We start from the raw sequence: 9,679 nt of genomic DNA on the forward strand, positions 1-9,679 counted from the left end.
TTTTAGGAAGAATGTAGGTAGGGAAGGATTAGTATCTAGGTAATAGTTCATAGGTCTTTTTTTTATTTATATATCACATAGTGTTTTGCTCTATAGACTGGGCTAGCCATAAACCTATAATCCACCTGCCTCAACTTCCCAAGTGCTGGACTATTTGGAGATGTACATGGAGCCTGTGTTTCTTCCTTCCTTCCTTCCTTCCTTTCTTCCTTCCTTCCTTCGTTCCTTCCCTCCCTCCCTCCCTCCCTCCAACTCTCCCTTCCTCCAGCCCTCCCTCCCTCCCCTCCTCCCTCTCTCTTGTATCGCCCAGACCTTTACTTGAGGGATCCACACAAAGGACGTACCCTCACCTCCATAGCTCTTTGATGGACATATTTTTTCTCACCATTCTTTTGCACGACCTTGGCTACTGCCATCTCAAAGTCCCCCTGAGTACCATGGACATGTCGTTCCCACAGAGCGCCCACGCCAACTTCTGCGCACACACCCTTCACTTCAGGCCCTGAAGCTCCTGGCATCAACCCAGCAATTTTTTCTCAAGTTGATACCCCTGTTCAAGTGTGGAGAGCATCCTGGCAGCCAATGTCAAGTTCATTTTCTGAGAGTGGATTTTCATTGGAAGGCGGAGATTTAGTTTTTCTGTCAGTCCTCCCGGAACAAAGCAGGGCAGGGTCCAGGATATCAATCCTATTGGTAGCCATGACAACCTTGATATTCTTGGTGGCCTCAAAGCCATCCAGCTGGTTGAGCAGTTGCAGTACTGGGTTCTGTACTTCACTGTCACCTCCAGAGCCTCCCTCCAGCCATGAAGAGCCGATAGAGCCGGTCTCATCCACAAAGAGGATGGACGGAGCAGGTTCTCGGGCAATGACAAACAGTTCCCTCACCATTCTTGCTACTTCCCCGGTGAATTTCTGTACCTGTTCAGGGCCAGGGACACGGATAAAGGTACAGTCTGTGTGATGAGCCACAGCACGGGCCAACAATGTCTTCCCAGTGCCTGGGGGTCCCTTTGGCTGTGCAATGCCCAGTGCTTCAAAGAGCTCAGGGTGCTTTGCAGGCAGCTTGGTCACTCCTTTGATCTCCTTGATCTGCTTGTCCAGCCTGCCAATCATCTCGTAAGTTGAGTCTTTTCCACCATCATCAGTGACAAGATCCACCTTGTTAGGTAGGATCTTTTGCAGAGTGTAGCTGTCATTTCTTAGAGCAACCTGACAACTGGGTGTCACATCATTGACATCAATGTTCTTGTCTACATCAACAACAAATTTGCTCTCGGAATGGACCTTGACCAACATTTTTTTTCCCATGGCCCTCACAACTTCTCCGGTGTAGGAGCCCTATTCCTGCAGCAGCTGCAGCTCCTCCTGCAACAGGCGAATTTTTGCATCAGCTCTTTCCTCTGTGCCTGCAGTCTCCGGAGATTCTGGCTTTTATCATTTGCAATCAGCTGGAGTTCTTCAGTCTTGGACAGATAGTATTGACAGAGTCCACCGTCTGCCTTCCCCTTTTCCAGTTCCATCTGCTCTGGCCCATCAAGTACCATTGTCCTTCTTTCGGAAGGGACTGCCAGCATCTGAAACCTGTGCTTCTTCTCCTCCTCTTCTCTGTCTTCTTCAGTTTCCTCTTCTTTTCCTTCTCTACTTTCTCTTCCTCCTCCTCCCTTTCTGAGGTGCTGTCTTCTCATTCTCTTCCTTTTCTTCCTCCTCTGTTTTCTCCTTTGTCTCTTCCTCCTCCTCTGAGTCCCCTTTCCCTTCTTCTTGGGAAAAGCAATTGTGACCCCAGGCGGGAATGTAAAGACCAGGTATCAAAGCTTCTCCCTATCTATCCATGTGTCTAGATCTGATGCTACCAGAGATGGTTCTAGAATTCACAATGTCTCCAACCTGATGCTGACATCTCTAAGCCTTCCTTCTTCAGAACCAAATGTATCTTCCCACAAACACTGTTTACTCTTACCTAAAAATTTCGTTCACAAAAAGAAAAGTGGAATGTTGTCCCTGTTTCTGAGCATGGTGAAAAGAGACCACTGGTCCTGCCTAAGCTTCCCCTGGAGGGGACAGAACTCTGCTGTCATTTCTGGGCTGGGGAACAGAATTGGTGTCTCCAGCAGGTTATTACAAAGCAGGATTGCTGCTCTAACTGGCAGCAGGCCATGTGCTTTTTGGCCCTTATAAGCACCTGTCATTGTCATTCACAGCTGATGAGCTAAGTCCCTCACCATGACTCTTTTGCCAGGGTTTGCTCTAGCACTTCTCCTGTGCTTCTCAGGCTTCTTGTTAATATCGACCTCAGAGGCCTTTCATAAAATCACTGAATATAATTCATGTTCTCAAACGACCGTATTATTTATTTATTAGTGTTATGCCCAGAGTTCAGTACTTCCTGTTGCATGGAGAATTAATGAAAGAAAAGCAATATGACTCTAAATCCCCCATTTACAGCCTGGAAGCCTAGACCGGCTCCGTGGTGAAGCCCTGTTCCTGGCCAGGCTGCCCCCCTGGGGATCTCTCTCTATCATTCCATCTGCCCACAGTGGACAGCCGGATCATTTTGTGGGCTCAGCACATATCTTGCTCTGCTCTGTGAATGCTTTCAGTTGGGGTAAAACTTAAAACACATTTTCCCCAAGCACTTTTTCCTCTTAATTTTTAAACTCGTATATTTTAGGGGAAATTTAGTCCACGTGTTTCTCATTATCCCTGATTCATTTGCACTTAACTCATCAAAATGTTGCTTTGCAAAACTCGCTTGCTTTCCAAGGGGCTCCTGAAGCTCTTTCTTGTCCTCTCCTCTTCCCTTCCCAGCCCCTCTCAAGTGCGCACACTTTTTTGTTTGTGTGTGTCTGTGTGTGTGTGTGTGTGTGTGTGTGTGTACATACATACTGAATCAGGCATTTTTGGTCCTATCAGCAGACACACTGGCATCTTGTGGGAAAGGCCAGCAGGTGTGGATTCCAGCCTGCAACCCAGTCGTATCTTTCCTTCCTTCACAGCACCTGCGTCCAGCAGAGAGGTTCAGACTCATATGAGGTAGAGAGGCACTGAGCATTCCAGAGGAATGATTTAAGGAGTAGGCTCTGAGTTAGCCCCTGAAGGTTCACTTGCTTATGTGTGCAATGGGGCCTTGAGGCCTGCAGCACAGAGATACCCAAAAAAGCAAAGATCAGCTGATGGACAGATAAACACAAGGTACAGAAGAACATCACGTAGGAGCCTTTTCAGATCTGCACAGAAGGCCCACCCCAACACACACCAGACTCCTTCTCAGCAAGAAACATGGGATTGTATTCTAGCTACCCCAGAAATAGACACTGAGGTCAGGGGTGCACATGCAAGAACTTCATGTGACAGGCTAGCCTAAGAACTACAGGACAAAGCCTGGGAGTGCATTAGTCAGGGTTCACTAGCGAAAACTAGAACTAATGGTGTGTATAGGTATACTTGTGTGTGCATATATATGTATATATATATGTAATATATATATATATATATGTTTGCATGTGTCCATGTGTTGTGTTTTTGTCAATGTATGTGTATAATATATATGTGTACATATATGTATATGTGTGCATGTGTGTACATTTGTATCCATGTGTTGTGTATGTGTGCATTTTAAGGAATTAATTAATGATTGTGGAACATTAATTAATTAATTAATTAATTAAGGAATTAATTAAGAATGATTGTGGAACATTGCTAGGTTCAAAATCTGGTAAGCCTCAGGGAAGAGCTGCTGTTAAAGGCCAAGGGTACTGTGCTGGAGAATGCAAGAGCCTGTGTTGCAGGTGAAGCCAAGGGTAATTTCGGGGTGAGTGCCCGTTTGTTCAGAAGAGGTTGCTTTTGTGTCTTGTTCAGGCTGTGGCTGACAGGTAAGACCCTGTAAGACCCACCGACAGTAAGGAAGACAGTTCACTTAACTCAGTCAGCATTTTAGAGTTAATGTCATCTAGATGCATTTCCCATTTCTAACCAGGCAAGCATTTACAATGGTAGACCTAATATCTGAGCACTTTGGGTAGGATAAGGCAGAAAGCCAGCAACATGGCAGTAGGGGACAGGCTGTTGCTCTGGGCAACTGGAGTCCTATGCACTGAATAGCTGTGGGGAAGGAGAAATGACGACCACACCCCAGCGTTCTCATGGAAGCAGCAGAGAGCTAAGGTGTCCCTATGGAGGTACAGGCAGAGAGCCATTGCCCCGTCATGTTGCACAAAAACCCACAGCAGCTCTGGCCCCTGGACCCAGTAAGCTGCATGCTGAGGGCTAAAACTTGGAGCTAGAAGAGCAGGTGAAATATTGCCAGCAGCAGTCACAAGATTCCTTTGTCTCATGCTCTCAGTGATGAAGCTGGGCTCCCATCATGTCCCACAAGTGCACATCCCAAACTTCAAAGTCAGATTGAAAATAGGCTGAGTTTTAGCAATAAGAAACTCATACTCCATCCCCAAGAGTCTTTGGGTCTATGCAGAGATTGGATAGGTCAGGTCCTAGTCTAAGTGGGGATGGCTGGAAACTTTGTATTCTACAACCACACATGCCCTGAGTGTCTGGAAGCATTATTAGTAGTCCAGCCACAGCTGACAAGAAGATCCTGTTTAAGGTTAGGGAAGACTTTCACTGGGATTTTCAAATAGAAGAAAGGTGAGGCATGGCCTTTAATCCCAGCACTAGGGAAGCAGAGGCAGACAGATTTCTGTGAGTTTGAAGTCAGCCTGGTCTACACAGGGAGTTCCAGGCCAGTAGGGGACTGCATGTATTTTGTATCCCCCTTCAGCTGCCTGGAGTACTGCTTATACTGACTTTGCTTGTAGATTTAGAAGTTACCTAAGAAGTTTTCTACTGAGATGCAGTGTCTTGATTTTTCTTTGTAAAATGGAGTTGGCCCTACTCAGTCATCCTATTCTGTGGCCTTTGTTTTAGCTTGAGACCTCATAGTCCATGATACAAATCAATACCAGAAGGGAGGGTTTTGTTTCACCCTGGAGTGATTATGGATTCTGGAATCTTCCGATTTCCCCCTCCTTTTTGTTTTTGTTTTACCAACATGTCTTACTACACCAGGCAGCTTGGCCTAGAGCTTGCAAGCCTACTGCTGCAACCACTCAGCTCCTGGGACAACAGGTGGAGACTCCCATGCCTAGTTTCCTTAAGGGTTTGCTATACTTAAATTCAATTAGCAAGAGAACGTTTGGCCCTAGTAACTACATATTTTAAAAAATGATGTTGTGTTTATACACTACAGTAGAGATATTTTCCAGATACCTTTAACTTGGCCAAAGGAAGTCTGCGGAGCTGTACTCTTATTTTACAGATTGGGAAACTGAGGCATTGGGAGGTAAAAAGACCTCTATGAATATTGGAACCAGGGCTGTGTGATAGCTATTTTTGGCTGTCAGCTTGACTATTCTGGAATGAGATACCGCTCAGAAATGCAGGACTCATCTTTGAGAGGTTTTCTGCTTGGTTTGATGTGGGTGAGTTCGCTTCTAGTCCTGACCGTTGAGTCAGGAAGACATAGGCTTGATCTGGATCTTGAGCCAAGAAGACACACCTCTAATCTGGGCCACACCTTCATCTGGAAGCCTAAATAAGGACTTGAAAGAAGGAAGGTTTGGGCCTTTGCCTGCTTGCCTCCCTAGCACATCCATTCCTTCACTGGCATTTGGGCCTACCTATTCTCGATTCCAGCATGTGTAGAACAGCAGCTAAGACACACAGCCTTGGGGGATGGAGCAACTACTAGATTCTTAGACTTTCTCTCAACAGTCAGCTATTGCTGGATTAGTTGTACAGCAGCCTAAAAAGCATTTCAATAAATTTCCTTTATTCTATATAAATTGTACACATATATACACACATATACATACACACACACACACATATATGTATGGAGAGAGAGAGAGAGAGAGAGAGAGAGGGAGGGAGAGAGATAAAGAGAGGGAGAGAGAGGAAGGGGGGGGGAGAGGGAGAGAGAGGGAGAGACCCTTGACTAATGTTGCTATATTACATGGGACTCACTAAATTCTTCCTGACTTATCATGTAGTTATAACATATTTGCTATGAGCACTGCTAGCCAGGTCTCTTCATTGTCTCATGGTGCTTCTAACCTGTAGTGGAAGTAACAGGAATAAGTCAGTTGGTAAATAGTTACTTTTGTTCATAAAGCCTCTGAAAACACATCAAGAGAGATAGAAAGCTAATGGCTGAAAGTGACTACTTTCTAGACAGTGTTTGAAAGATCTATGTTTTTAGGCAGGTGACGTTTGAAGGTATTCGAGTGATGAGCAAATCAATCATTTATAAAATACAAAGAGGGAGGGAACCAGGGCTGCCAAGGGCAACAGCATGAGCCAGTTTTGGGGACTGGTCTTCTCAGAGGGCACAGCAAGAGGCTTGAGACTCTTAAAAATAGTAAATGATGAAAAGGCTTACCGTTTACCAGAATTCAGCCAGTGAGTGGGGTCTTGTAAATGTCATCTAACATGAACCCCAATGACTCTATCCTCTGATGTACACATACTTCTGTGACCTCTGCCCATTGAGTGTGGGTAGAGCAATGGCTTGCTGTTCAACAGTATTCATCCAGTGTGGTTCCTACCACTTCAGAGACTAAATCATGCAAGGTTTTCTCTCCATCTCGCTGGCGTCTCTTGGGCTCTTTGTGTGTGGCTTTCACTTGGAACTGTGTGTGGTTGTTTGTCACAGTCTATAAAGATCCACGTCTTGCCAACAACCACAGAACAAGCTTGGAAGCATACCTTTCCCCTGTTGAGCTTGGAGATGATGCTGGAGCCTCAGGCAGCACCGACTGTAGCCTTCTGAGAGAGCCTGAGGCAGGGGACCCAACTGAATTCTGCCTAGGTTTCTGATTCCTGGATGGCTGCTATTTAAGTCACTGGGGAGTGCGTGCATAGGGCTGGGCTGGGTACTTCCTGGGTAGCTAGTGGATATGAATTAGTTGTGATGAAGTGTTGACAGGGTGTATATGAGATCAGTAAACTGTAAAGCAAGGAAGGACCATCCAGACAAGTGGTAAGAGTTTCAGTAGGCTGAGGTAAGAGGACTTCCTCAAATTCCAGGCAGATATGTGCTACATAGGAAGTAGGAGAGAGAGGGCTACAGTGTGATACATAAATAAAACAAAAGAAACAACAATAGTAAACGAACATCAAACTAAGCAAACAAGTTCTTCTTTGGATCAGTAACTTATTACAAGTGCTTAAAATCCAGGACACAGCATTTACTTATCACTGAGGACTCCTTGCTGCAGAGCCTTCACTGCAGAGCCCTGTCACTGCAGAGTTCTGTCACTGCAGAGCCCTCACTGCAGAGCCCTGTCACTGCAGAGTCCTGTCACTGCAGAGCCCTGTCACTGCAGAGTCCTGTCACTGCAGAGCCCTGTCACTGCAGAGTCCTGTCACTGCAGAGCCCTGTCACTGCAGAGTCCTGTCACTGCAGAGCCCTGTCACTGCAGAGCCCTGTCACTGCAGAGCCCTGTCACTGCAGAGCCCTCACTGCAGAGCCCTGTCACTGCAGAGTCCTGTCCCTGCAGAGCCCTGTCACTGCAGAGCCCTGTCACTGCAGAGTCCTGTCACTGCAGAGTCCTGTCACTGCAGAGCCCTGTCACTGCAGAGCCCTGTCACTGCAGAGCCCTGTCACTGCAGAGTCCTCACTGCAGAGCCCTGTCACTAGAGAGTCCTGTCACTGCAAAGCGTCACTGTGGACTCCTCACTGAAGAACTCTCTCTGTGGTGACCTCACTGCAGAGCCCTGACTGAGGAATTGCATCCCTAGCCTCATCTTCTTCTCCATCTTAATTCCCACAGCTAATTAAGAATAAAGACTTGCAAAGTCTTTACTCCTTGAAGAAGTAAAGTTGTCATAGCTGTGTCTCCATGGCCTTTAATGTCCCCTCCCCCACCAATTTTCATGTGTTGTAGGAGTGTTGAGAGGTTGAGCACTCGAGGTGGTGAGATCTTGAGGGCTCTGGTCTCATAGAGAGCTTACTCCATAGCTGTTGTCACAGTTTGGTAGAGATCCTTCTCTACTGCTTCCTGGCCACTGTGACGTAATCCCTTCTGCTCTATCACGTGATCTCTTCATAATGTTTTCCCTTACCATAGGCCCAGAGACAAGGAAGCCATGTGGCTAATAGACTGGAACATTAATGGTATAGACTAGAGTGAACCTTTTCATTCTTTTAAAAGTGGATCCCCTCAAGTATTTTGTCACAGTACTGGGAAACAGACAAGCACATGTTCATAGAGAATGGTCCAGGAGCCCTGTGGATTCACAGGTACCCAGGTCTCCTAAATAAGTGGTGTAGTATTTAACTGTAACCTATACACTTCCTCCCATCCACTTTGTGTGTGTGCGTGTACGTGTGCGTGTGTGTGTCGGGGGATTTGACCACTGAGCTACACCTTCACCACTCGCATGTACTTTCAATCAGCTCTAGATGGCTTGTCCTATGTAGCGCACTGGAAATGTGTAAATGGCTGTTATTCTATAGAATGTAGGCCGCTGTTCCACATGTTCAGAACAGATGCTTTCGTCTTCATGGTTTCTCTGTGTTTCTCTTGAATCTTCAGATGTGGAACTCACAGCATGGAGAGCCATCTGTGATAGGTGGAATATACCCTTGAAATCACCACTGACCATGTTCAAAGGGAATGCAGGCGATTCCATGCACACGAAGGTGCACACAGGTATGCATGCCCATGAGATTTGTCTATTGGGATGTGAGTATGTGCTTGGGAAGTGAGAAGCAAGCTCTAGTCTCACCCTGCATGCAGTGACTGTTTCTTATCCACACTCAGCCCTTCCCACAGACCTCCTGCTAGTCGCTGGCAGGCGTTCTCTGGGTTCAGAGATGATAAGGTTAGCTCCCTGAGCCAGAGTAAAATTACACACGGTTAGAAGCAATTCACAGAGCTGCAAACCCCACACGGTTTGTGGCAGGGCTGCCCAGGGGGCTCCTGTAGAACCACGTGTAACAAGCATTTCTGGTGTGAGGACTGTGTCAATTACCAGACCATTCACATCTCAACTGACGCATGCAGCGAAGCTTGCTCTTTGCCTGCTACATAATTCGAGGTAGAAAGAAAGGAGGGTGGGTTTCATCAGGGGCTATCCTATCTTTGTCCTTTGTTCTGGAAGGTATTTGCATACCTAAAGGGAAATGGCCTCTTTAATTTCTTTCCCTTCTCCTAATCAGCTGAGGCCTATTAAGAAGCGCTCTGTATCCTGTAATCAGACAATTTATACAGCATGCACCCTTAGGCAACAGCTATTATAAACAAGCCAGAGAAATCCTTTACAATAAATGATCAGCATGGGAAGACACCATTCATAATTAATTTTTTTTTCTGTTTTTGTTGGCAGATGGTCTGAGGCATCCAAGCATGGCCTATTGCCCGAGTCTTTATTCTGAATAGAGCAGGACAGGCTTGGGAAAATGTGGGCTGTTCATCTAGCTCACTTGAAAAAAAAATAATGTAACCCCTCCCCCTCATCTTATTGGTGTTCAAGGCTTGAAGAAAGCTTTAGGGAAGAGTGGCTGGTGGGTCACGTGGCCATTCTGCCTCGTCCCTTCCCTGTCTTATTAATTAGAAGGTGTTACAACCTTCCTGTTAGATTGATTGCATTAAGAGGCAAGCCTTCCATTCCCACCATTT

At 46.2% G+C, this 9,679-nt stretch overlaps 1 pseudogene across 1 annotated transcript; it reads right to left on the bottom strand.

The window, feature by feature from the left end:
• Positions 1–346: 346 nt before the first annotated feature.
• Positions 347–1,546, bottom strand: LOC308435911 (26S proteasome regulatory subunit 8-like; annotated as a pseudogene). The gene has a single exon. The product of its transcript is annotated as a 26S proteasome regulatory subunit 8-like (transcript).
• Between the last annotated feature and the right edge of the window lie 8,133 nt (positions 1,547–9,679).

The sequence above is a fragment of the Micromys minutus genome (assembly GCF_963924665.1).
Source record: "Micromys minutus genome assembly, chromosome: 24".
Taxonomy (NCBI): domain Eukaryota; kingdom Metazoa; phylum Chordata; class Mammalia; order Rodentia; family Muridae; genus Micromys; species Micromys minutus.